Consider the following 27,474-nt stretch of genomic DNA (forward strand, 5'->3'; position numbering starts at 1 on the left):
TGTTATTTCTTCTGGTCCCTAAGTCATAAGTTTCTGATTTAATCTTTACTAATTCTTTATTTATGTTTTCCTTGGATCTGTTTTATCCTTTGCTAGCTTTTTGAGTTATAGTTTAAGTAATGTATGCTTTCATTCTTCATATTTAATAAGAAGAATATTTATAGCTATGAATTATTGAGGACAGCTATGGGAATATTCCATACTTTTGACAATCTCTGGATTTCTAAATCGCTGGTAATTATTTTTCAAAGTTATCAGTATTATTATAGTATCTTTAATTTTCGTCTTGGAGCTGTAAGTTACTTAGATGTACATTTCTTATTTTCATAATTCAATCTTCTGGAATTTTTTGGTTGACTTCTGCTTTTACTGAATTGTGGTCACAGAATGGGATCTGTATGTTTCGTGCTTTGGGGAAATTATCACTGTCCAATCAGAAGGAAGCTGCACTTTAAAAAAAAATATTTTATTTATTCATTTAACAGACAGAGATCACAAGTAGGCAGAGAGGCAGGCAGAGAGAGAGGAAGGGAAGCAGGCTCCCTGCTGAGCAGAGAGCGGTACATGGGGCTTGATCCCAGGGCCTTGGGATCATAACCTGAGCCGAAGGCAGAGGCTTTAACCCACTGAGCCACCCAGGGGCCCCAGAAGTTGCACTTTTATTGTGTAAGGCGCAATGTTCAATATCTAATAAATCACCTTGTTATTGTTCTTATTTATTTTATTTATCCTTATGCATTTGACAGACATGATTTTTTAAATTTACTTTTTTAATTGAAGTATAGGTGACACACAGTGTTATACTAGTTTCAGGGGTACAACAAAGTGATTTGACATGTCTGTACTCTATGCTGTGCTCACCACAGGTGTAGCTGCCATCCATTGGCAAACAGGATTTAAAAATCTGACTTTACCATTTACTGATTGTGGCCCTGGGCAAATTACATAATCCTTTCCTGCATCATCATTCAGTTGAGTCCAGTGTGCTTTTTTTAAATAAAAGATTTAGTTTATTTATTTGACAGAGAGAGAGAGATAGAGAGAGAGAGAGATCACAAGTAGGCAGAGCAGCAGGCAGAGAGAGAGGGGGAAGCAAGCTCCCTGCTGAGCAGAGAGCTTGATCCCAGGACCTTGAGATCATGAGCTGAGCCAAAGGCAGAGGCTTAATGGTTACATTGAGCCACCCAGGCGCCCCTAGAATGTGCTTTTATCTAATAATTATTTGTATTTTTGGCCACTGTCTGATTTTTTAAACATTTTATTTATTTATTTATTAAAAAGGTTTTATTTATTTGTTTGACGGAGAGATAGAGAGCACATGTAGGCAGAGTGGCAGGCAGAGGGAGAGGGAGAAGCAGACTCTGTGCTGAGCAGGGAGCCCTGTGTGGGGCTTGGTTCCAGGACCCTGGGATCATGCCCTGAGCTGAAGGCAACTGCTTAGCCATCTGAGCCACCCAGGCACCCCTATTTATTTATTTTAGAGAAAGAGAGAGCACGCAAGTTGGGGGAGAGGTAGAGGGAGAGGGAGAAAGAGAATCTCACAACCCTGAGAGCATGACCTGTGCCAAAATCTCGTGACGCCATGATCATGACCTGAGCTGAAATCAAGAGCTGATGCTTAACTGAGCCACCCAGATGCTTCTGATTTTGATTTTGATTTTTAACCCAATGTGAACACTTTTGTTTTCTAATAGGTAAGTTTAAATCTTTAAGTTTTGTTGTTGTTTAAATGGTTTATCTTCTTTTCTTCCTTTCTACTTCTTCTCTTCCTGCCTGCCTTTCTTTTCTCTTCTTTTTTTTCTTTTCATTGTTTTTCTTTCTCCTTTTGTTCTTTCTTTCTGCTGTTTTCTATATTTTACCATATAGCACATGCTCTGACATTTTTTTTCTTCAGTTAGTTCAAATATACACAGTATGCTTTCCTTAAAACATTATTTAGATTTGAAGCTGAAGTTTAGGAGTGGAAGTAGAGAAGATGCTTGATAACTAGATGAGAGTGAATCTGAGAGGCTGCAAACAATATTCATCAGTGTTTAAAAATTGTACCAAGGGGGCGCCTGGGTGGCTCAGTGGGTTAAAGCCTCTGCCTTCAGCTCAGGTCACGATCCTAGAGTCCTGGGATCGAGCCCCGCATCGGGCTCTCTGCTCAGAGGAAGCCTGCTTCCTCCTCTCTCTCTGCCTGCTTCTCTGCCTACTTGTGATCTCTGTCAAATAAATAAATAAAATCTTAAAACAAAAAACAAAACTGTACCAAGTTGGGGCACCTGGGCGGCTCAGCCAGTTATGCGCAGGTCTCTTGATTTCAGCTCAGGTCATGATCTTTGGGTCCTGAGATCGAGCCCCGAGTCAGTGGGGACTTTTCTGGAGAGTTTCTCTCTCTCCCTTGCCCTCTGCCTCCCCTTGCTTGTGCTCTTTCTGTCAAATAAATCTTAATAAACAAACAAACCCTGTACCAAGTCAGATTCTCGCAATGTAGTAGAAGTGAGATGTGCACTTTAAGACGAACTATGTGGGGTTTTTGTTGAAAAGAACAAAATGCGGTAATTTAAGTGAGACCATGAGTTCTTTGGCACAGCCTGGAGTAGACTCTTACTAGCCGGTCAGTTTATTTCACAAAAGTTGCCTTTCAAGTCTCTCCTGAAAGTGGTGGTACATTTTGAAAAGAGCAGAGGGGTGTGTGTGTGTGTGTGTGTGTGTGTGTGTGTGTTTCCCTTCAACCCCCAGGGCTTTGTAGTACCTTTTCTGAGGGTTTGTAGATTTCCCTCCTTTTGAAGAGCTGATGGGAGCAGATAGTTGTGGTTTTTTGTTTTTGTTTTTGTTTTTTATAAAAACAAAAACAAAAAAACCAAACCATCCTGGTGACACTTCCTGATGTTTACATCACACCTCATAGTTTGTGTCATTTGATGCTCTGTTCAATGTCTTGAAATGGGAAAGGCAGGTGTGATAGTGCATATTTTACCAGCGAAGAGACTGAGGCTTACAGAAGAAGTAACTCCAGCAGGATTTCCTAACTCACAAGAGGCGGAACTGAGACTACAGGGGTGAGCTGCTCCGTAGGCAATGACATGTCCTCTTGTCGAGGACTGTGATCATCAGTGAAACAAGACTCTCGAGATACACTGGATATGATTGAAAATGGTCAGAAACCTGCCACTGTGGCCAGGAAGGACAAGCCTTTGCCTAATTCCTGCCTCTATGCTTTTGCTTGATGCCGCCCTTAATTCCTCTCCAGATCCAGGTCATTCTCTCTGTGCTGGGCTTAAAATTCTCTTCTGCCGAGGACACTCAAGCGCTGTCAATCTGAGGTCACTGCATTATTAAGCTTGCTGGTCTACCTGTTCCGTTTGCATTCATATTTCCATGGGGAACTACTCCAGGGCAGGTGCTGGGTATAAAAATGTTGAAGCGCCAGGCATGTTGGTGTCTTGTAGCTTTACGGCGTGGCAATGGGCAAGTCTGGCAGATCCCAGTGGTGGTGCAGGTCATTGGTCCTCCACTTGCTAGAATGTCATCTTAGGTACACAGTCATTTGTCCTCTCCTGCCTCTTTCTCACCCCTAATACAGAATAGCTAATATTTGTTGAATGCTTCACATATATTATCTTTAATCCTTAAAACACATTTGCATGGTAAATATTAGTTTTCTTCTTATTAAAATGAGGAAATAGTGGGATGCCTGGGTGGCTCAGTGGATTAAATATGTCCTTGGCTCAGGTCATGATCCCAGGGTCCTGGGATCCAGTCTGGCAACTGGTTCCCTGCTCAACAGGGAGTCAACTTGTCCCTCTCTCTGTGCCCCTCCCCCTGCTCACACTCACTCTTCTGCTCTCTTAAATAAATAAAAAAATTAGGATAATAATACCTCTCTCTTGTGGTCGTTATGAGCTCACATTCACAAAACAAATCATAGTACTAGCGTTAAGTGCTAGTTTGTGTTCCATTCCTTCCCACCCTCCCCCACCCCCCAAACTCCAGGCTTTTCTGATCTCTGGCTAACTGTGTAGCTCTTTTTCTATTTTTGCGTGTTGATCAACAGCCTTCATTAACACTGGTTTGGAGCCTTTGTTTAGGGATCTTGCTCTCCTGCTTTCTACCAGGTCATCTCAGAGGGCCAATTGTGCTGTGGGTAAAAACTTTTGAAGTATTTTTAGTAAGTGCGGTGGGCCAGTGTTAGTGTTGTTAATAATGGGGCCAGTGGGAGGTAAGGACGGAGGTAGGAAATAATAGACTTTTTTGGGGGGAAATACTGTAGTTAAGATACAATCACATTCAAAGCCACTTGCTAACGTATTTTTCCTTGTGCCACTTTATAGCTGTGAAACACCGGTTCTCAAACTGTGGTCTCAGGAGGCCTAGGGGTACCTGGGTCCCTTTCAGGGGACCTGAAATGTATTTCTATTTCCACATACCTATCTGTGACTTGTTCAAATCTGAAATTGAGAAGCTGCTAAGTTAAGTGGTTTGCCCAAGATGATACACCTAGTTTGTGGAGGACTGGGAGCTAGAATCCCAGACATGAGTTCTTTTCTTTTAACCACACTATTCTCTTTCTTTTTTAAAATGTTTACTGTGAAAGAGACATGAATATTACATATAATCTACTGCCTTTTTAGGACAAAAACATGAAATTAAAAGCCATCCATGATGAGATCACGTCTCTGAGTGGTTCAGAATAATTCTTTGGTATAGTTATTCACATGGGAGATAGGTTATCTAAGTAGTGACAATGAGAGGCAAAAATAAACATTGTTTTATGGATTGGGAGGGGAGGAGGGTGAGATAGGAGTCAAATTACTAAAAAGAAATAAACACATGCCCAATAAGCAAACTGGCAGTAACAGTGGTTTGTGTGTGTGTGTGTGTGTGTGTGTGTGTTTATAGCTAGAGAACCCATTCAAATTGTGACTCAGAAAGTACTTTGGCATCTCTACCCTTCAGGTTTACTATTTGTAAGCATGAAGTTAAATAAAATATATCTACCCCATAAGATTGTTGTAAGGATTAGAGACGATAATTGCGAAACACAACTCAGTTTCTGAAATAGCGTAAGCATTAAGTTAAAGGTGAATATTATCTCTAGTGTGAATTAATTTTGTTGCGATCAGTTTTAATGATCCAAATGTAATTGAGTTCACATATAAAGATATCTCAACAGACTGGCAATTCTGGTCTTCCAAAATTGTCTGTATCTTTTTTTTGTTTTGTTTTGTTTTCAATTGACAAAGAAACTTGCATCTCCAAGAAGGTATTGCAAAGAACCTGGGGGGCTTGGGCAAATGGATTCAATGATGTGATCTCTCAAATGGATATAAACTCATAAACCAGCCTTTTGACTTTTACATGAAAAAAGAATACATTAAAAAAGAATTTATAAGTAAGTAGCATGTCATCTCTAAGCTTCTGAATGGAAAAACACATCATCACAATCTTATTCTCTTTTTTTTCTTTTGCCTTGTAGTGTAAATATTTCTGTGCTGCTGCTCATAGTTAAAATCAGGTTGTGGGTTAGGAAGGGAAATGGGAGCAGACTTTTGGGGATGAGAATTTCTTGCTCAACTCCTAGACTTCACAGTCTGTCTGTAAGACGTGCTCTGATAAGCCATCTTTCACTCACCCCAACAAAATCAATAAAGAGGTTTCTAGAAACACATTTATGGTGGTGCTTGACAATTATATAACTAGGAAAATAATCCAACTTCCTTTGATTTCAGGACCATTGGTATTCTAATAAACATTTATTGAATATAGACTAAATGTTGAGCACTTTGTTAAGCACTGGGGAATAAGACCCAGTCCTTGTCTTTAAAGCAATCCATTAATTTATTCACTCAAATTATACCATAAATATATTGGTTGCCTACTATGCGTTACATGCAAGATGTAGAATAGTGAAGAAGGTGGATCTGGTTTAGCCTTCCAAGAAGTTGCTGTCAAATGAGAAAGACAGATTTAGTCAAACAAATGTATAGTTGTAAACAGTAGGACATACTATAAGGAAAGAGTGCTTTGTTGTCCTATGAGCACATAAGAGAAGAAATCAACCGAATTGGGGAAGGCTTTCCTTGAATTTCTTTTCCTTGAATTCAACTTAAGATCTGAAGAATGGGTGTTCACTAGATATAAGAAAGAAAGGGTATCATTCCATAAAGCAGGAACAGCATGTGTAATGACTGTGTAACAGAATGAATTATGGCAAATCTGAGGCACGAAAAGGTCAGTATGATTGGAATGCAGAGAGCAAGAGAGAAGAACATGCTGTGAAATTAAGGCAGAGAGGTAGGCAAAAGTGGGGTCATGCAGGTCCTCCTAGGATATGGAAATTTTTGTTTTTCTTTCTTTATTTCTTCTTCTTCTTCTTTTAAAAGATTTTATTTATGTATTTGAGAGAGAGAGAGAGAGAGAGAGAGAGAGCATAAGCAGGGATAGGGGCAGAGGGAGAGGGAGAGGGAGAAGCAGACTCCCTACTGAGCAGGGAGCCTGACATGAGGCTCCATCCCAGGATCCTGGATCATGAAGCAGAAGGCAGACACTTAACTGAGCAAGCCACCCATGCACCCCCAGATTTTTTTCTGAAAATTTTCCAAGTGCAGAGGGAAGCCATTTAAGAGTCTCAAGCAACAAAGCTGCATAATTCGATATTTTATTGTTTAAAATATAATTCTGAATCATAAATGGGGGATGATTTGTTTGTGGGCAAATGTATAAGGAGGGACCCACTCAATTAGTTAAGGCAACAAATGATAGTGACTTCAACTAGGATGATAGCAATGAGGGTAAAAAGGAGGGGATGAATTTACTTCAAATAATCACCCTATCCTATTATCTGACCAGGGCTTGTCCTTTCAAAACACTGCTGTGGATTTTTCTCATCAAGAAATCTCCTACTAAGGCCACCTAGCTTAAGAGTTGTCTTAACTATAGGAGGTATTCATTGCTTCCTTATGTTACTAGGTCTGTATATCTCAGTGATACCTGTTGTCTTTTCAGTACTTGGATACACTTTTTAATATGAAATCTTTTCTGAATGATTTATTGATTCAATATAATAAGCACTTGGTTTGAATTTTTACAAGGCACTTAAAAATGTAATCATGTATGTTATTGGATGAAAAGACAAGTAGCTATAAGGTTGTCATTACAGATGATCTGATTCCACTAATTATAATTTAAAAAAGATCAAACATTCAAAATAGCAAAATGAGTTCTGATACTTACAGATTTTCAGAGCTTGTAGAGGGAAAAGGAATTTAATCCAAATTCTCACCGCTTTCCAAGTGCTTTTGTACGGTGAAAAAACACCCCAGAAACCCAGAGATGTTAATGAACTTGTCAAAGATCATGGAGCTATGTAGTTAGTAGAAAGAGTTAAATAACCCCAGATTTCCTTTCTTGAATCCAGTGTTTAGTCCAATACACCATGACATATTTGACAATCTACATGGCTCTTTATGTGTTATTAAAGAACAGAAAAATGAATCAATACTGAATTGAGTCAATCATTTTTAGATTTATTTAGATTTTCATTACCTGGAGCATCAATAGTGCAAAGGGGAGAGGTGGATCTTTATATCCTTAAAATTTTGCACAAACTGAGAGTGAACATGATAGCTTCCTTAAAGTATATTTCATAACTTGCAAACATCATTCCATGGGAATGCAACAATTGGAAAGACAGTTCTTGGCAGGCCATCACCCCCAGGGCATTTCACAGACAGCAGACTGAAACATAACCCCAGTCTTCCTGTGAAAAAGTCCTATTTACTCAGCTTGAGGGAGAGGCTTCAGGTTTCTCACACACGTAGAGACTAAAGAGGTGCTTCTAGGGAATGGAACCAGGAGGACAATATCCCTGTTCACCTCCTTGGCCTTGCTGCAGTTTGAGAACTTCCCAGAAAGAAACTTATCCATTTGTCTGGAACCTCAGTTTTTACAACTGTGTACAAGGGATACCTCCAGATCTCCTGGTTTGGAAGCCAGCAAAGATTACAGCTGTGACCCCACAGGACTGTGTATTTGCCTACTTTAAAAGCTGCTGCCTGAGGGTCTGGCTTCCATTCAGCCTGAAACTACAGGCTAAATGAAATTCCTCCCCTTGTAACACTGACAGGTCTTGACACACCTTCAACAACAGGGCCATATCGAGAGTAAATCAGGCAACTTAGGCAATCACAAAGGTTCAAGGGACCTCCAAGAGCAAGGGCAAGGCTAAACAATAAGATTAATCACTTATACAATGTCATTCCTTCAACACAGGATTTTCACCTAATACATAGAAACAGAACATCAAACAAAATGAGGAAACAGAGACATAAGTTCCAAATGAAAGAACAAGACAAAAGCTCAGAAAAAGACCTTAATGAATGGAAATAAATAATCTACCTAATATAGAGTTCAAAGAGTCATAAAGATGCTCACTGAACTTGGGAGAAGAATGGATGAACACATAAGAACTTCAACAGATAGAAAATATAAGAAAGTAACAAACAGAAGTCGCAGAGCTGAAGAATACAACGACTAAATTGAAAATACACTAGAAGGGTGTAACAGCTTACTGGATGAAACAGAAGCACGAATCAATGAACTGGAAGACAAAGCAATGGAACTTACTCAGAGCAGGAAAAAAAAAGAATTTTCAAAAGTGAAGAAAACTTAAGGGACCTATGAGACAACATCAAATGGAGTAACACTCACATTGTAGGGGTCCCAGAAGGAGAATAGAGAGAAACAGGCAGTACATTTATTTGAAGAAACAATGACTGAAAGCTTTCTTAACCTAGAGGAGGAAACAGACATCTGGGTACAGAAAGCCTAGAGTTCCAAATCAGATGAACCCAAAGAGATCCACACCAAGACACATTAATTAAAATGTCAAAAGTCAAAGATAAAGAGAGTCTTAAAAGCAGTAAGAGAAAAACAATTTATTGCATACAAGGGAACCCCCATAAAGCTACCAGCAGATTTTTCAGCAGAAACTCTACAAGCCAGAGAGAGTGATATGACATATTTAAAATACTAGACAGAAAAAAAGTTCCAAGCAAGAATACTCTACCTAGCAAAGTTATTATTCAGAATTGAAAGAGAGATAAAGAATTCCAGACAAACAAAGGCTAAACAGGTTCATCACTACTAAACTGCCCTTATGAGAAATGATTTTTCAAAAGATTTATTTATTTATTTATTTGACAGAGATCACAAGTAGGCAGAGAGGCAGGCAGGGGGGTGGTAAGCAGGTTCCCCACCAGGCAGAGAGCCCGACATGGGGCTTGGTCCCAGGACCCTGGGATCATGACCTGAGCCAAAGGCAGAGGCTTTAACCCACTGAGCCACCCAGGTGCCCTTCCTTATGAGAAATGTTAAGGGACCTCTTTAAGTTGAAAAGAAATGGCACTAATTAAGAAAATATATGAAAGTAAGAATCTTACTAGAAGAAATAAATATATAGTAAAGGTAGTGGATTGATCACTTATAAAGCTACTATGAAGGCTAAAAGACAAAAGTAGTAAAATTAACCCAAACTTCAACAATTTGTTAATGGATACATTTAAAAAGAGATGTAAAGTATGACATCAAAAACAAACCTGGGGGAACTAAAAATGTAGAGTTTAGGTATGTGTTCAAATTTAAATTACTATTAACTTAAAATAGACTATTATATACATAGTATGATAAACGTGTGTCTCATGTTCACTACAAAGCAAAAACTTAGAGTAGATACAAAAAAAAATGAGAAAGGAATCTAAACATAACACTAGAGAAAATCATCACATTTCACGGGAAGAGAGAAGGAGAAGAAAGGAACAAAGAACTGTAACAGGAGCCAGAAAACAGTTTTAACAAAATGTCAGTAAGTACATACTTATCAACAATTTAAATGTAAATGGACTAAATTCTTCAATCAAGAGACATAGAGTGGCTGAATGGATTTAATAAAAGGGACCCATTTATTTATACTCTCCCTACAGGAGACTCACTTCAGAAGTAAGAACATAGAGTGAAAGTGAAGGAATGGAAAAAGATATTCCATGCAAATAGAAACAAAAAGAAAGCTGCTGTAGGTATTGTCATATGAGACAAAAATAGACTTTAAACAAAATCTCTAATAGAAGACAAAGAGGAACACTATATAATGATAAAGGTGTCATTCTAACAAAAAGATAAAACATTTATAAATATATATGCACCCACCATAGGACTACCAAAATGTACAAAGCAAATATTAACAGGCCTAAAGGGAGAAACTGGCAGAAATATAATAATGGTAGGAGACATTAGCACTCCACTTACATCAATGGGTAGATCATTTAGACAGAAAATCAATAAGGAAAGTTTGGATTTGAATTATACCTTATTAGATGGATTTCAGCAGTCCATCCAACAGCAGCACAATTGCATATAGAACATTTTCCTGCATAGATCACATTTTAGGCCACAAAAAATCTTAATAAATTCAAGAAGATTGAAAACATACCAATCATCTTTTCTGATTACAATGGTATGAAACTGAAAATCAAACAAATATGTGGAGACTAAACAAAATGTTACTGAACAGCTACTGGGCCATAGAATAAATTAAAGTAGAAAAAAAGTACCTAGAGACAAACGAAAGCAGAATATATAACATACAAATATCTGTAGGATGCACCAAAGAGGTTAGTAGATGAAAGTTCATAGCAATGAACTTCATAGCATAACCCAATCTCAAGAAACAAGAGAAATCTCAAACAATTTAACATTACACATAAAGGAACTAGAAAAAAGAATTAAAAAAAAGCCCAAAGTTAGTAGGAGGATAAAAATAATATCACAGCTGAAATAATTTGAAATAGAAATTATCAGACAATAGAAAGGATCCATGGAACTAAGAGCTGGTTCTTTGAAAACATAAACAAAATTAAGAAATCTTTAGTTAGACTCACCAACAAAAAAAGAAAGGGGAGCTGATATAAATAAAATCAGAAATATTTTTATTTTCTTGGGTAAATACTCAACAAAGGAATTACTGAATTGTATGGTATTTTTATTTCTAATTTTTTTTTTAGGAACCTCTGTACTGTTTTCCATAGTGGCTGCACCACTAGTTTATGTTTCTATCAACAGTGCATGAAAGTTCCTTTTCTCCACATCCTCTCTAACTCATGTTATTTCTTGTCTTTTTGATACTAATCATTCTGAAGGGTATTAGGTGACATCTCATTGTGGTTTTGAAATGAAAGAAGTTAAAACTGACACCATAGAAATACAAATGATCATAAGACTACTATGAAAATTATATACCAACAAATTGGACAACCTAGAAGAAATGGATAAATTCCTAGAAACTTATAATCTTCCAAGACTGAATCATTTAAAAAATGTAACTATTAAGGAGATTGAATAGTAATCAAAAACCTTCCAACAAAGAAAAGTCTGGGACCAGATGGTTTCACTGGCAAATTCTACCAAACATTCAAAGAATTAATAGCTATCCTTCTCAATATCTCCCAAAAAAGTGAATAGGAGGGAATGCTTCAAAGCTCATTTTATGAGGCCAGCATTACCTTGATACAAAAGCCAGACAAGGATACCCCCCCCCCAAAAAAAAGAAAGAAAGAGTAGAAGAGAAAAAGACAAGGAAAGATTATAGAGTCAATATTCCTAGTGAATATGGATGCAAAAATCCTTAGCAAAATATTAGCAAACTGAATTCAACAATAAATTAAGAGAATCATATACCATGATCACATGAGATTTATTCCAGGGATTCATGGGTGGTTTAGTGTCTGCAAATCAATCAGTGTGATATAGCCCATTAATAAAATATAGAATAAAAATCATATGATCATCTCAATAGATGCAGAAAAACATTTGATAAAATGTAACATCCATTTATGATAAAGTTCTAGGGGTGCTTGGGTGGCTCAGATGGTTAATTATCTGCCTTTGGCTCGGGTTATGATCTCAAGTGGTTAAGTGTTTGCCTTCAGCTCAGTCATGATCCTGAGGTCCTGGGATCAAGCCCCAAGTCAGTATCTCAGCTCAGTGGGGAGTCTGCCTCTCTCTCTCCCTCTGCCTCTCCCCACCCCTCTGCTTGTGCTCACTGTTTTTCTCTTTCTCACTCTCAAGTGAATAAATAAAATCTTTAAAAGAACTCTCAACAAAGTGGCTACAGAGAAAATGTACCTCAACATAACGTAGGCCATATATAAAAGCCTGTAGCTAATATCATACTCAATGTTGAAAAGCTGAAATCTTTTACTCCAAGATCAGGAACATGACAAGGATATCTACTCTTGCCACTTTTGTTCAACATAGCACTGGAAGTCTTAGCCATAGCAATTAGACAAGAAAAAGAAATAAAAAGCATCTAAATAAGAAATGAGGAAGTAAAACTTCAGTGTTTGCAGATGACATGATGCTATATATAAAACCCTAAAGACTCCACCAAAAACTGCGTACTCACACACACAAAGTAAAACAAATTTAGTAAGGTTGTAGGGTACAAATCAATACACAAAAATCTGTTGCATTTTTATACATTAATAACAGATTATCAGAAAGAGAAATTAAGATAATAATCCCATTTACAATTCTGTCAAAAAGAATATAAGACCTAGGAATAAATTTAACCAAGGAAGTGAAAAGCCTGTACACTGAAAACTATAAGATATTGAAGAAAGAAATTGAAGAAGACACAAATAAATCGAAATATGTTCCATCCCCATGGATTGGAAGAATGTATATTGTTAAAATGTCCATACTACCTAAAGTAATCTACATATTCAATGCAATCCCTATGAAAATTCCAATGATATGCTTCACAGAACTGGGACAAATAATTTGAAAATTTGTATGGAACTGCAAAAGACACCAAATTTCCAAAAGAAATCATGGGTAAGAATAACAAAGTCAGGGGTGTCACACTCCCTACTTTCAAACTATATTACACGCTATAGTAATCAAAACAGTATGGTGTTGGCATAAAAACAGACATATAGATTAATAGAACAGAGTAAATAACCCAGAAATAAGCCCCATGCATACATGAACAATTACTTTATGACAAAAGAGGCAAGAATATACAACGGGAAAAGGATGGTTTTTTCAGCAAATGGTGCTGGGAAAACTGGACAGCTGTGCACAAAAGAACAAAACTGAACACCTATCTTCCACCATATATAAAAATTAACTCAAAATGGATTAAAGACTAGAATGTAAGACCTGAACTCATAAAACTAGAAGAAACCATGGGTATTAAGCTCATTGACATAGGTCTTATTGCTGCTTTTTTTTGGGATCTGACTCCAAAGTCAAGGAAAACAAAACCAAAAATAAACACACAGAACTACATCAAACTAAAAAGCATCTGCCCAGGGAAGGAAATCATGAATGAATAAATGGGAGGAGATATTTCAATAGCAAACAAACTCCCTAACAATCCAAATAAGAAATGGGCAGAAGATCTGCACAGACATTTTTCCAAAGAAGATGGCTAACAGGCACATGAAAAGATGCTTCACATCACTAATTTTCAGGGAAATGTTAATGAAAACCACAGTAAGATATCGCCTCACACCAGTCAGAATGGCTGTGAAAAAGACAAGAAATAACAAGTTTTGTCGAGGATATAGAGAAATGGAAAAACTTTTACACTATTGATGGGAATATAAATTGGTGCAGCCAATTGAAATTGAAGATCAGATCAAAATTTGAATTGAAATTGAAATTCAAAATTGAAGCCAATTGAAAACAGCCTGGAGTTTCCCCAAAAATTAAAAATAGAACTACCACAGACTAGCAATTCCACTACTGGATATCTATCTGAAGAAAACATAAACATTAATTTGAAAAGATATATGCTCCTTTATGTTCATTGCAGCATTATTTACAATAGCCAAGATATGGAAACAATCTAAGTTCCCATTGATGGATAAATGGATAAAAAAAGATGTGGTATATATATACATACATATATATACATATATACATATATACATATATACATATATACATATATACATATATACATATGTATATATATACATATAGGTGACATCTCACCTATATGTACACCTATATGTACACCTATATGTACATATATACATATGTATATATACACAATGGAATATTTCCTAGCCATAAAAATAATGAAATCTTGGCATTTGCAACAACGTGGATGGAACTTGAGGGTATTATGCCAAGTGAAATAAGTCAAAGACAAATAGTGCATGATTTCACTTATATGTGCAATCTAAAAAACAAAACAATCAAGCAAAACAAAACAAATCCCAAACTTGTAAATACAGAGAACAGATTGGTGGTTGCCAGAGGGGAAGGGAGTTGGAGGGATGAGATGGGTAAAGGGGATCGAAAAGTACAAACTTCCAGTTATGACATAAATAAGTCATAGAAATAGAACATACAGCATGGCAAATACAATAAATATTACATTGACTTTTTATGGTGTTGTCGGTAATGAGACTTACTGCAGTGATCACTTCACAATGTCTATAAATGTTGGGTCACTATGTTGCACACATGAAACTAATATAATATCGTATATCAGTTATACCACGATAAAGAAGAACTCGTGAACATGAAATTAATTGTATACATGAACACATTCTGAAATATATAGTTTGCATTGAAACAGAATATTGAGACTTAAAAAAACTTCTAGTTAGTAGGTGAGGAAGTAAAAGGGAAAGCAAGGGTGAGACATAAAACAGAGCCAGGAATAAGATTAATAAAAATAATGCATACCTCAGAATCCTTGCTGCTATGAGTAGATCACAGTTTTGACTTTAAGCTTTCTGAACATTTTTTCAAAGAATGAAAGTCTAAATTTGATCAGCTGTATTGGTGTTTCTCAACTCTGGCTCTGCATTAGAATCACTTGGGGAGACCTAAAATGTTGATTTCCAGGCCCAAATGAAGCAGACTATATCAAGATTTGGGGGGGAAAGGGTTCAAATATTAGTGTTTTAAAAGATCTTCCCAGGTATTTCTAATGCATAGTCTGGATTGAAAGACATTGAGATGTTTGGTTCACAGTGCACCTCCATCACCTACTTGCAATAAAACAAAACAAATGAACAAAATGTCTTTCCTGAAAAAAAATGCCACTATTCCAGATTGTAAGACCAGGGAGAGATATGTTTCATCTACTCCTAAAAGAACACTAAGTAATGAAAAAACAAAACAAAACAAAATGAAAAAAAAAATTCAGAAAGCCCAATGTCTTCACAGAAATCCATATAAACTTTAATAACTATGTTTTTCCCCACTCAGCTTTTAATTGATGCTGGGTGGTAGCTATTCCAAAATTACCAATTAAATAGATCTTTAAATGACAATTTAGTGTTTGCATTGTGTTGTGAAATTTGGCAGCCAAAAAGACGTATCTCCAAGAAGGCCATCATCAGGACCTTGCCTTAATTGCTATGTTTTTTCCTTTGGGTGGTGATGGATTTGCTCTGGGCCACCCACATTCAGATCCTGCTATGGTTAATGATACATACTTGTAAGACAGCTCACCTTGGGCTATGCTTTCAGTCTGCGATTCAAAGGAAAACTGACTATACATAATAGTTAAAAGCATGGGTTTTGAAATCAAACAAACCAGGGCTCAAATCCTGACTCCTCACTTTGTGCCCATTGACCCTGGACAAGTTATTTAACTTCTCTGATCCTTATCTGCCTTATTTCTAAAGTACTGCTAATAATATTAACTACCCCATAGGTTGTTGTAAGGACCAAATGGGGTAATATGTATCAGTTTGCTGTCATTTAACATGTGCTCAATGAATAACAACTTAAGAAAATTGTTTATTGGTTAAGCAAAAATTAAATCTTATATTAGCCCACTTTAGTTGAGTTAACCACATGGCTAGGTGGGTATTCTGGCCAAGGTTCTTCTATGGTCTCAGAGTGGAAAAATTTCTTTCTTTTCTTTCTTCCTTCCTTCCTTCTTTCTTTTCTTTTCTTTTTTTTTTTTGAAGATTTTATTTATTCATTTATTTGAGAGAGAGAAAGAGAGAGAGAGAGAATGAACAGGAGTTGGGGCTGACAGAGAGGGACAAGCAGACATCCCACTGAGCAGGGAGCCCAACGCAGGGCTCAATCTCAGGACCCCAAGACCATGGCCTGAGCTAAAGAGAGAAACTTAACTGACTGAGCCACACAGGCGCCCTAAGTGGAAACTTTTCTGAAGGTATCTACCGCAGTGTTATTTCTTTAAGTTAGCGAATCTCATCAATTATCCCATTTTAAGTAGGTTTTACTTTTTATGGTCATGGTCAAATTTTCCCTCAGTTCACTAACAAACTTCTCCTATTTTATTTCAATCTTTTCCTGGCTGCCGATCCTTGGCATTTTCCTGAGTTCTCAGTCCTTCGGATTTAGCAATCTTGCCTGCCTCTGACTCCATCTGAGAGCTCTTAAAGAACTCAGGCTCATATTAGCTCTATGGTTCTTTCTACTTCTGGATATTTCAAGATACCCCCATCTGACTCTAGCCTTTTGGAACTGAAATTCTAGTACCATTCCTTTAGGCAGTCCTACTAAGGATGGTTCACACTATCTTCTTTCAAGGGAAGGTCAAACCCGAAACAAGGAAAGTAGATGGAATATGTGAAAATATCTTAAACCCATCACAAAATAGAAAATCGCCCAATTTTATTGCTTTAGTGGGTGTTTTCCAATAGCGTGTTATGTAGGTAGTTCAGATGCTAATTCTTCTGAACTGAATTTAAAGAAATCCGTGCTGCTAAGTCATCTGTTGGTGTAAAATAAAGATTTTTATAAGAACCTTGTATTTGCCTAAGGAGTGAAACACAGTCTTTCTTTTTTTTTTTTTTTTTTAACATAGTAACAAACACTTTATTTGAAAATACTAATTTTTGAGCTTGCTAACATTCTTTTTTTTTTTTAATTAATTTTTTATTTTCTATAAACATATATTTTTATCCCCCGGGGTACAGGTCTGTGAATCACCAGGTTTACACACTTCACAGCACTCACCAAAGCACATACCCTCCCCAATATCCATAATCCCACCCCCTTCTCCCAAACCCCCTCCCCCCAGCAACCCTCAGTTTGTTTTGTGAGATTAAGAGTCACTTATGGTTTGTCTCCCTCCCAATCCCATCTTGTTTCATTTATTCTTCTCCTACCCACTTAAGCCCCCATGTTGCATCACCACTTCCTCATGGATCAAGAAGATGTGGTATATATACACAATGGAATACTATGCAGCCATCAAAAGAAATGAAATCTTGCCATTTGCGACAATATGGATGGAACTAGAGCGTATCATGCTTAGCGAAATAAGTCAAGCAGAGAAAGACAACTATCATATGATCTCCCTGATATGAGGAAGTGGTAACACAATCTTTCTTGTAACCAATTACTTGAAAAGATTGCATTTTAATAGCCACAGTTATCGCAGTAAGTCTGTTTAACTTGAAACCATGATAAAGTATTACCAAGTATAAATAAGTAAGGCAAGATGATTTCTTCCCACTCTGGTTTTCTTCCCAAAATGTTTGCCACACTGCCATTTCAAAATGGCTTGGAGGTTACCATTTATTAAGCTTCTACCATGTATTAGCTCTTCTTTGTGGACCTTTGCATACTTCATTTGAAATCTTTACAATTTCATCAGATAGCTATTATTGCCTCCCATTTTTATACAGCGGGAACAGTGTGGCTCAGAGAGGTCATGTCCATTTCCCACAGTTACACCTGCAGCAGGAGGCTCAAGTTGCCATGAGTACAAAGTACTGGGCTCATCATCACTACACTGAATCGCCTCTCAATGCTTGAGTATCTCACACCAAATGAGGGACTTTGTGCTACAACAAAGCAGTCATGGCTCCTACCTTAAGTGAGGGCATATGTATGTATTTCTAGTTGTGATGTCTTTTTGACAAAATCTAATTAGAATTATGTGGGTGTTTTGGGGCCTGATTTTGGAGTTACCACTGCTATGGACATTAAATTTGGCTTCCTAGACATGAAGGGCCTAGCTTAAGACTTTCTACACGGATTCTCAAATTAGCCTCAGAGATGCCAACTTGGAATATAGCTGGCAGGGATGAGTGGCTCTTTGAGAGCTATTGAGCAAATGTGAAAATACCTAGTTAATGCCTGAATGTTCTTCCATTTGTTTGTATCTATACCCAGAGGTAGCCTTGGTTTAGGGAACTTTAGGCATATGTCAAACAATAACTCAGTCCTTAAATCCTAGAATTCAGGAAATAATGATCACCCCATAGGTGCATAACTGCTACAGGGGCAAGGGAGTGAGGCAAGTGTTGGACTGGTGTGCCCCGAGTAAGCCACATCTTCCAGAATTCTTAATCAGGCTTCTTTGTATTTTCCAGGAGCATGTCCACCATGAATTGTCATGGTACTTATGCCAAATCAGATTAGAAATATGGAAAGTGATTTGCTATCATTATACATTAGAACTTTATTATAGAAGATTCCTGATGGACACAGAAAAGGTTGCAGAAATCTTGCCAAGAACAGGTTTTCATTTTAATCCAGGAAAAGGAAAGCACTGTTTCTTAGATGCTCAATCCCCAAATTCAAGAGAGGTCTTTAAAAGGTTTTTAAAAATACATATAAAACCCAAAGTAAAATGTCATGAGTTTTAAGAAGGCGATTAAAAAAAATTCTCATCTAATGGTCCTATTAAAGACATTTTATTACAATGTCAGAAATTCAATTTCACTAGGGATTTCATCTCTGGAAAGAAAATTGCAGACCAAACAAAATTAGGCAGTGCCAATCACCACTACCTATGACTCCAAAGGTTTATTATAAAAAACAAAAGAGGAACATGCTAAATGTCTACTATCTTATTCTTAAGTGATTTTCCCCTCTGTTTCCAGAAATGTTGTATATAACTCTCATCTGACTGAGCTGGTTGGGTATTTTTTTAAATTAGTTTCAAAGGTAGAATTTAGTGATTCATCAGTTGCTTATAATACCCAGTGCTTATCATATCAAGTGCCCTCCTTAAGGCCCATCACCCAGTTACCCCATCACTCCACCCCTCCCCTCCAGCAATCCTCTGGTTGTGTATTTTAAACCAAGGTAAGACACTAGTGTTAGAGGCAATTGTGAGATGTTGACTCTAATCACTTATTACTGAATATGGTTAAATCTGTGAAGTTTGGGAGTGATTTCTTTCTCTTCGGGAAAAATTTTTGGCAAAGATCACTATGGTTAGGTTAAAAAATCTGCCTATATTCCACAGAAAGCCCTGGATATAGAAAACCCTGGATTATGGGAAGTTTTTCTATGGCTTGAGCTTGATAACTCCCACTCTTTCCACTTTCTATAGTTTCACTTTTTTCCCCTTCCTTTTATAGGAGAAGTGGCTTCAGAATCTATCTCCCTAAAGCTCCCCATGGATGTTATTCCTGATTTAAAGCTTATATTACTGATCTGAGTAAGCAACTAGAGATCCTTGGCCTAAAAAGGAAAAAAAAAAAAAGATAAGACCAGAGGCTGCCAATGTGTGGAGTGGAATGGGGCATGTGGACCTATCTTTTTTTTTTTTAATTGAAAAATTATTGACATATAACACTGTTTAGTCTCATGTGCCCAACATAATGATCTCATGTTGTAAAATGATCAGCATTATAAGTTTAGTTAATGTCCATTAACACCCATAGTTAATTTTTTTCTTTTTTGCCCTGTGTTGAAGACTTTGAAGAGCTACTCTCTTAACAACTTTTAAATATCCAATATTAGCATTAGTGACTATATCCACCATGCTCTATATTACATCCTTATGACTTACTTATTTAATAACTGGACACTTGTACCTTTTTGATCCACTTCACCTCCTTCACTCCCTCCTTCCCCTTCTGGCAATCACCAGTCTGCTCTCTGGATCTATGAGCTTGCTTTTTTGTTTTGTTTTGTTTTGTGTTTTACATCCCACATATAAATGAGATAATAGGGAAATGGTTTTCTTAAAAGCTAATTTACAACAGGTTCAACACTGCTCCATTAATGACATACTTTCCCTCGCTTGTTTTTTTTTGTTGACTGTTCTAGAAACACATAACATATTTACCATCAGAACCATTTTTTAACAGTACACCAGTGTTAACTATGTACACACTGTTGGGCAACAGATTCCTGGAACTTTTTTATGGTACAAAATGGAAACAGTATCCATTGAGGAACAACTAACTACTCATTCCCCCTATCCCTAGGCCCTGGAAACCACCATTCTACCTATAGTTTCTAAGAGAGTGACTACTTTAGATACCTATATTAAGTGGAATCATGCAGTATTTGTCTTTTTGTGATTGGTTCATTTCACTTAGCATAATGTCCTTAAGTCTCCATGTTGTAACATATGTTATATGTTACACATACCACATTGTCATTATTCACTCATCTGTTGAAGGACATTTGCATTACTTCCACCTTTCCGTCATTGCAGATAATGATGCAATGAACATGGTGTGCAAAAATCTCTTCAAAGAACTATTTTCAATTTTTTTAATATATATCCAGAAATGGGATCTCTGGATCATATGATAGTTCTATTTTTAATTTTTAAATAAACTTCCATACTGTTTTCCGTAGGATCTGCACCGATATACAATCCCACCAACAGTGTATAAATGTTCCAACCTCTCAACATCCTTGCTGACACTGGCTATTTTCTTTTTTTTTTTTAATAGTAGCTTTCCTCATGGGTGTGAGGTGATATTGCATTGTGGTTTAATTTTCATTTTCTTGATGATTAATGATGGTGAGCTTTTTTTTTTTCATATGCTTGTTGTCCATTTGAATATTTTCTTTGGAACACTGTCTATTTAACTCATTTGTCCATTTTAAAATTGGATTTTATTGTTATTGTTGTAATTGAGTTGTAGGTGTTCTTTATATGTTCTGGATATCAACCCCTTATCAGGTATAGAGTCTGCAAGTATTTTCTCCCTTTCTATGTTTCCTTTTTATTTTTTTATTTATTTCTTTTGTTGTACCTCCCTCACTTGTATTTTGATATATTTTCTTTTTTTTTTTTTAAGATTTTATTTATTTGATAGACAGAGATGACAAGTAGGCAGAGAGGCAGGCAGAGAGACAGGAGGAAGCAGGCTCTCCACGGAGCAGAGAGCCCGATATGGGGCTTGATCCCAGGACCCTGGGATCATGACCTGAGCCGAAGACAGAGGCTTTAACCCACTGAGCCACCCAGGCGCCCCTTGATATATTTTCTTGAGTAGATGAGAAATGGATGAACTAATAGGTAGGAAGCTGGGTATTGCCTATGAGATATATTTGTCATCTGTTAAGTGTATTCTGGCAGGAAGAAGATTGGGATCTACTGATTTCGAGTGGTAGGACACAATAATTGCCACCATATGTCCACCCATAGACCTTCTATTTTCCTATTCTGCCACTGATTATAAGAACTATTAGATAATATTCACTCTTTCCTGATGGCATTCATTCACTCATTTATACCCTTAAGAGATATTTATTAAGTATCTCTTAGTGTTACAGGCACTGTTTAAGGTGCTCGAGATTTAATAGTGGACAAAACAGACAGAAATTCTTGCCCTCATAGAATTTCTGTTCTATCAGTTAGAGAGAGTAAACAAGTGCTAATGAAAAGTGCTATAAAGAAAAAAAAAAAAAACCCCAGCCTAGAGAGTACCCTTTTGGAGAGTTGCTATTTAGGTAGATAGCTTGACATGGCTTCTCTGATAACCTAGTTTTTGAACATAGAACAGAGTAAGAGGGGTTAGCTGAATTATTGTAGTGGTTTTGTAGCATCTCGCCAGAAATCTGTTACTTCTATCACCTTTGTAGGAGTAGGACTGACAATAAGGACCCAAATACTTGAGTCTTCTGATTCAGGCTATGCCTACACTGGATGGCATTGGAGATCCCTCTTTTGGTTCCTTTTCCTAGACCTTTCACAGAAATCCTCCCTCTGCTAACTCATTCTTTCTTAATGTACGTTAGAATCATTGCTCTGAAAGTGACAGATGGTTACTAATCCAGGAAAACAGTCTTTGAGGGAGAAAAAAAGGTAGTTCATGTATCTGCATTCACAGACAAACAAATATCTGAGACTTAGCCCTCTCTTCTTCCCCGCACTCCCTCGAAGAGAAACATGTTGCGCTTTGCTTTGTGACTAATTTACATTTTTAAAGGTTTTTATATTCTTTGTCTAAGAAAGGGGAGAACTACAATATTATTAGTTCTAAGACTCTTACTGGAAGTAGCACTATGAAGTGACTTCCTCAAATTTTCTGTGTTTTTTTTTTTTTTTTAAACTCTTGCTTATTCCCTGCTACATTGCCCACTGATTCTATTGTCAATGTTGGGACTTACTAGATTGATTAATGTGCTCCTTTGCTTTCTCCTGTTGCTAGTTTCCCGATCTTATAGTGACAGTTTATTTCTGGATCCATTCTTGTCTGTGTCAAGTTGCAACTGACTACCGATTCCTTGATTTTTTAAAATTTTCATCTGCTTCCAAGTCTTCTTAACCCTTTCTCAGCTCAAGGTCTCCTTATATCCCATTTTTTTGTGGACTTACCTGTTGATGTCATGGATCTTATGGAAAAATATAATTGTCTGCCTTATGCTGTGGGAAAGGAAAACTTTCCCCTTCTTCCCTTCATTAAGTTGACATAAAACAGATTAACAGGAGAAAAACAAAATTGATTTTATACTCTGGAAGCCCCGAGATGTGAGGCTCAAAAGAGTGACCAAAGCAACCACATTTTATACTTTAGAGACAAAGAAAGAATACGTTTGTGAAGAATTGAGACATAAATAAGATTTGGCTTGTTGTAGTAAATTAGTGAGAAAGTAACAAGGTTTGTTTACACAGACTTCTTGGTCTTGAATTCCTTATCTCCGTTGATAAGGATGTCTTCCACCCTCCTGGTAGAAGGAGGATAAATTCACATGGGAAATTTATTTCCTGCTTTCAGAAGGACAAAGGAAGGTCAGAATATCTTTGTTGCATGGGCTATTTCTCAAGTAACTTTAATTCAAAATAATCAGTATGTCAAAGTGGTATATTTTGGGGTAGCATATTCCAGTCTCCCTCAGTCCTGCTCTTGAAATTTCCCAGAGAAATTTCATTATCTACAAGTTGAGTTGGTAGATTGCTCCTTATTATTGAGCCAGTCTCTTGTTACTAACAATAGGTCAATTCCTTTAAATTTATTTAGGATGCAGTGATACAAGTGGGCTCCCAAAGTTAGGCCTATATTGTGCAAACAATCAGGTATATAGTAAGAGGCGTTTCTATGGAAACAAAAGAAAAACAATGGTTAAAGATTGGGGCAGACTATAATTCTAGTTTCTGATTTCTGAAGGTAGCCAGTCGAGGAGATTTCTAGATGTCCAGCTAGAAGCATTTTTAGATGGACTGAGGGGAGGAAGTGGCAATGTGACAGGTTTTTCCTGGTTTGCAGTGTGAATGTCTCAGGTAATCTTCCTGAGTGGCTGCTGCATAGCAACAGGCATGAAGATTACCCATATGTGAGCTGTTGCGGTGATTTCTCTGGAGTTTATACCTAGTCCCGCTTTAGCTTGTGTGGCTTCTGGAAAGGGGCAGTTTTAGTTCTCAGTGATTCCAAATCAGAGAAATGGGAAACATTGGAAACATTAGTTTGGGAGTTACAGCCAAACATTGGAGAAACTAAAAGAACTCAGGATGGATGCAGTTAGTTTATGGTAGAAAACAAAACCAAATCACTCCCCATGTCTACATCAACAATAACCACAATGAGACTTACTTATTTGCAAATTCAGTATAGGTTTAATAAACTAGGTCTGATTATTTACATAAGTGCAGCATGAATAGTGATTGACCATGTAGGCTCTTTTAAATCTGCTTTGTGGGAACTTTTCGTAAGGAATCCCATATTGAACTCTTAAAGCCTCTTGAGGCTAGAAGCCAAGCAAAGGACTCACCATCACAATTCAAATGCAATTCCTATAAATATGGGTCAATTTCTCTCTTCTTGAGACCCCTAAATATCCTGAGTTTCCTGTGCCTGCCAGGAAATGACCTCCTTTACTCACCTGGGAACTCTATAAGCAAAGTACTAGGCTGATTTTTCCAAGGGGTTTTATTGGATCCATAAAGTCAGCATTAGTTCCTTAAAGCTATCTGGTCATGGGGCACCTTGGTGGCTCAGGGGTTAAGCCTCTGCCTTCAGTTCAAATCATGATCTCAGGGTCCTGGGATTGAGCCCCACATCGGGCTCCCTGCTTGGCTGGGAGCCCGTTTCCCCCTCTCTGTGCCTCTGCCTACTTGTGATCTGTCTCTCTCTCTTTCTCTCTCTGTTAAATAAATAAATAAAATCTTAAAAAAAAAAGCTATCTGGTCATATCTGAGTTTAGGTATATCTCTTTCAAATACGACATTCCAGTCAAAGCCTTAGTTAATATAACCAATGTTTCCAGTTGTGCTCATTGTGAGAACAGATTCTCACTAAATTTATGCAAATAACTATACTGTCATAAAAATAAGAATACCTACTAAGAGTTTTCAAATTCTGGAGGCATGTGGTAGGGGAAAAAAGTAATTGTTTCAATTCTGCTTACAAAGGTGTAATTTACCAAGTTGTTGTAAACTATAGATAGCTAAAGAAAAAAGGAAAAAAGTTTTCCTTAAATCTGGAACAATGAAACATTTTTGAAAAGCAATATTTCAAACAAAAATTCATAAAAATTATAATCCTCCTCAGTTCATTTAGTTCCATGTAATTACTATTTGTTCTAATTAAATCTACTTTTTCCACTAGGTCTGGAAATTCTTACCAGTTCAGTTTGATTAGCTTAAAGTTATCAGAAACCTGTATTCTGTCGTATTTCTCGAAGTCCTTTCCATTAATTTCTGTGAAGATGAAGCAGGTTTATAGGAATTGTTTTGCAAAAGCATCGAAATAAAACAAACGTTCTGTAAATGATATAAGAATTAAAAACAGCATGGTGAAAGATCCAATTAGACCTCATTACAGTGCAATTGACAAGGGAATTTAGTTATTTCTGTGACACACATTTCAAGATAATAACTGGAAGTATAAACAATAACGTTATACCAGGGCATCCTATTTCTAGGAATTTCACAAATTTCTGGAACATTTATGACATATACCTATACAAATACCACATAAAGTAGGCTTAGTATTACTTCTTACTTGACAATGTTTCCCTTGTAGTTTAATATATCAAATATGCCTAATGTGTTTAACATCTCCCTTTTTATAAGGAGAGAGAAGAAATCATTTGAGATGATTCAAGGACCCTCTGCAAAATCCCAAAGTTAGAATTTGATTTTAAGAAGTTTGTCAAAAATATCAAAAGTGTTTTAAAACTTTATTAGACAGGATCAGAGGTCACTGTGAAACAATTCATATTAATTTATTTAGCCTAAGTGACAAAGACTTTGCAGGCAAATACAGAAAGTTACATACTTATAAAAGACATTATCTCTTTTAATAAAAAAACCCTCATTTTTCTAGTAATCAAAGACCTAACAAAGAGAACATGAAGCACAGGAAATTGTTTTTGATAAAACAGAGAAACTTTGTTTTCTAAGTAGATTATTTAAAAGGTAAAGAAAAGTCTTACACAATCTCTTATCAGGAGCAGATCAATAGTCTAAGAAAACTTTAGCAGATGAAGAAAATTAAGTTTCAGTTTTACATGCATACACTATTAACATTAAAACTTATTTTTAAAACTCTTATATAACCGTTCGATTTTTAGCCAGCTTGATTACACAAGGTAAAATTCCCAATCTCTCTTTCTCTCCCCCACCAGATTTCTATGTCCATGGTTTGTCTTTTATCTTTATTTCCAATTTGAAATAACCAGCTTTACTTTAGGACAAAATTTACTTTCTCTCCCCTTCAAAATACATCTCTGTGGAGAGGACAGGGGTAGGGGTGATGGACATTAAGGAAGGCACGTGATGTAATGAACACTGGGTATCATATAAGACTGATGAGTCACTGAACTCTACCTCTGAAACTAATAATACACTACACATTATTTAATTGAATTTATTTATTTTTAGTTTTTATTTTTTTTAATTTGAGAGAGAGAGAGAGCAAGTGAGAGAGCACAAGCAGGGGGAGCAGCAGAGGGAGAGGGAGAAGGGGGTTCTCCACTGAGCAGGGAACCCGATGTAGGGCACAATCTCAGGACTCTGAGATCATGACCCGAGCTGAAGGCACCACTTAAACAACTGAACTACCCAGGTATCACAAATTAATTAAATTTAAATTTAAAAAACCCATTTCCATACCAAGTACCTTTTCTTAGCCAAAAGTGCATCCTATTTTTCTTATATACAGAATTGTTTCACTTATTTCTAGTAGTTTCAATAAAATATATTAGGAATTTTATCCCCTAGAAAACTTAGTTTCTAGTGAAAACTAGGTAAGCAACTGTGAACTGTTATACCAATGTTGTTTAGATGGGAGAATTATTAATGTATTTTTGTAATTTCTGGAAGCTCATGCTTTCTCATATATATATATATTTTTAATACTGCATCAGACATGTTTACTGATAGATCCAAATACCTTTAGTTTGTCTGTGATAAGAAACCAAAATTGGATATACTTATGTTTGATAATCAATGTTTCTGTATTTTATCTTTTTTTTTTTTTTTTTTAAGACTTTAATTTTTTTTATTTTTTATAAACATATATTTTTATCCCCAGGGGTACAGGTCTGTGAATCACCAGGTTTACACACTTCACAGCACTCACCAAATCACATACCCTCCCCAATGTCCATAATCCCACCCCCTTCTCCCAAACCCCCTCCCCCCAGCAACCCTCAGTTTGTTTTGTGAGATTAAGAGTCACTTATGGTTTGTCTCCCTCCCAATCCCATCTTGTTTCATTTATTCTTCTTCTACCCACTTAAGCCCCCATGTTGTATCACCACTTCCTCATATCAGGGAGATCATATGATAGTTGTCTTTCTCTGCTTGACTTATTTCGCTAAGCATGATACGCTCTAGTTCCATCCATGTTGTAGCAAATGGCAAGATTTCATTTCTTTTGATGGCTGCATAGTATTCCATTGTGTATATATACCACATCTTCTTGATCCATTCATCTGTTGATGGACGTCTAGGTTCTTTCCATAGTTTGGCTATTGTGGACATTGCTGCTATAAACATTCGGGTGCACGTGCCCCTTTGGATCACTACGTTTGTATCTTTAGGGTAAATACCCAATAGTGCAATTGCTGGGTCATAGGGCAGTTCTATTTTCAACATTTTGAGGAACCTCCATGCTGTTTTCCAGAGTGGCTGCACCAGCTTGCATTCCCACCAACAGTGTAGGAGGGTTCCCCTTTCTCCGCATCCTCGCCAGCATCTGTCATTTCCTGACTTGTTGATTTTAGCCATTCTGACTGGTGTGAGGTGATATCTGTATTTTATCTTATTTGAAAATGATCTAG

This window comes from Mustela lutreola, chromosome X (assembly GCF_030435805.1).
Source record: "Mustela lutreola isolate mMusLut2 chromosome X, mMusLut2.pri, whole genome shotgun sequence".
Lineage (NCBI taxonomy): Eukaryota > Metazoa > Chordata > Mammalia > Carnivora > Mustelidae > Mustela > Mustela lutreola.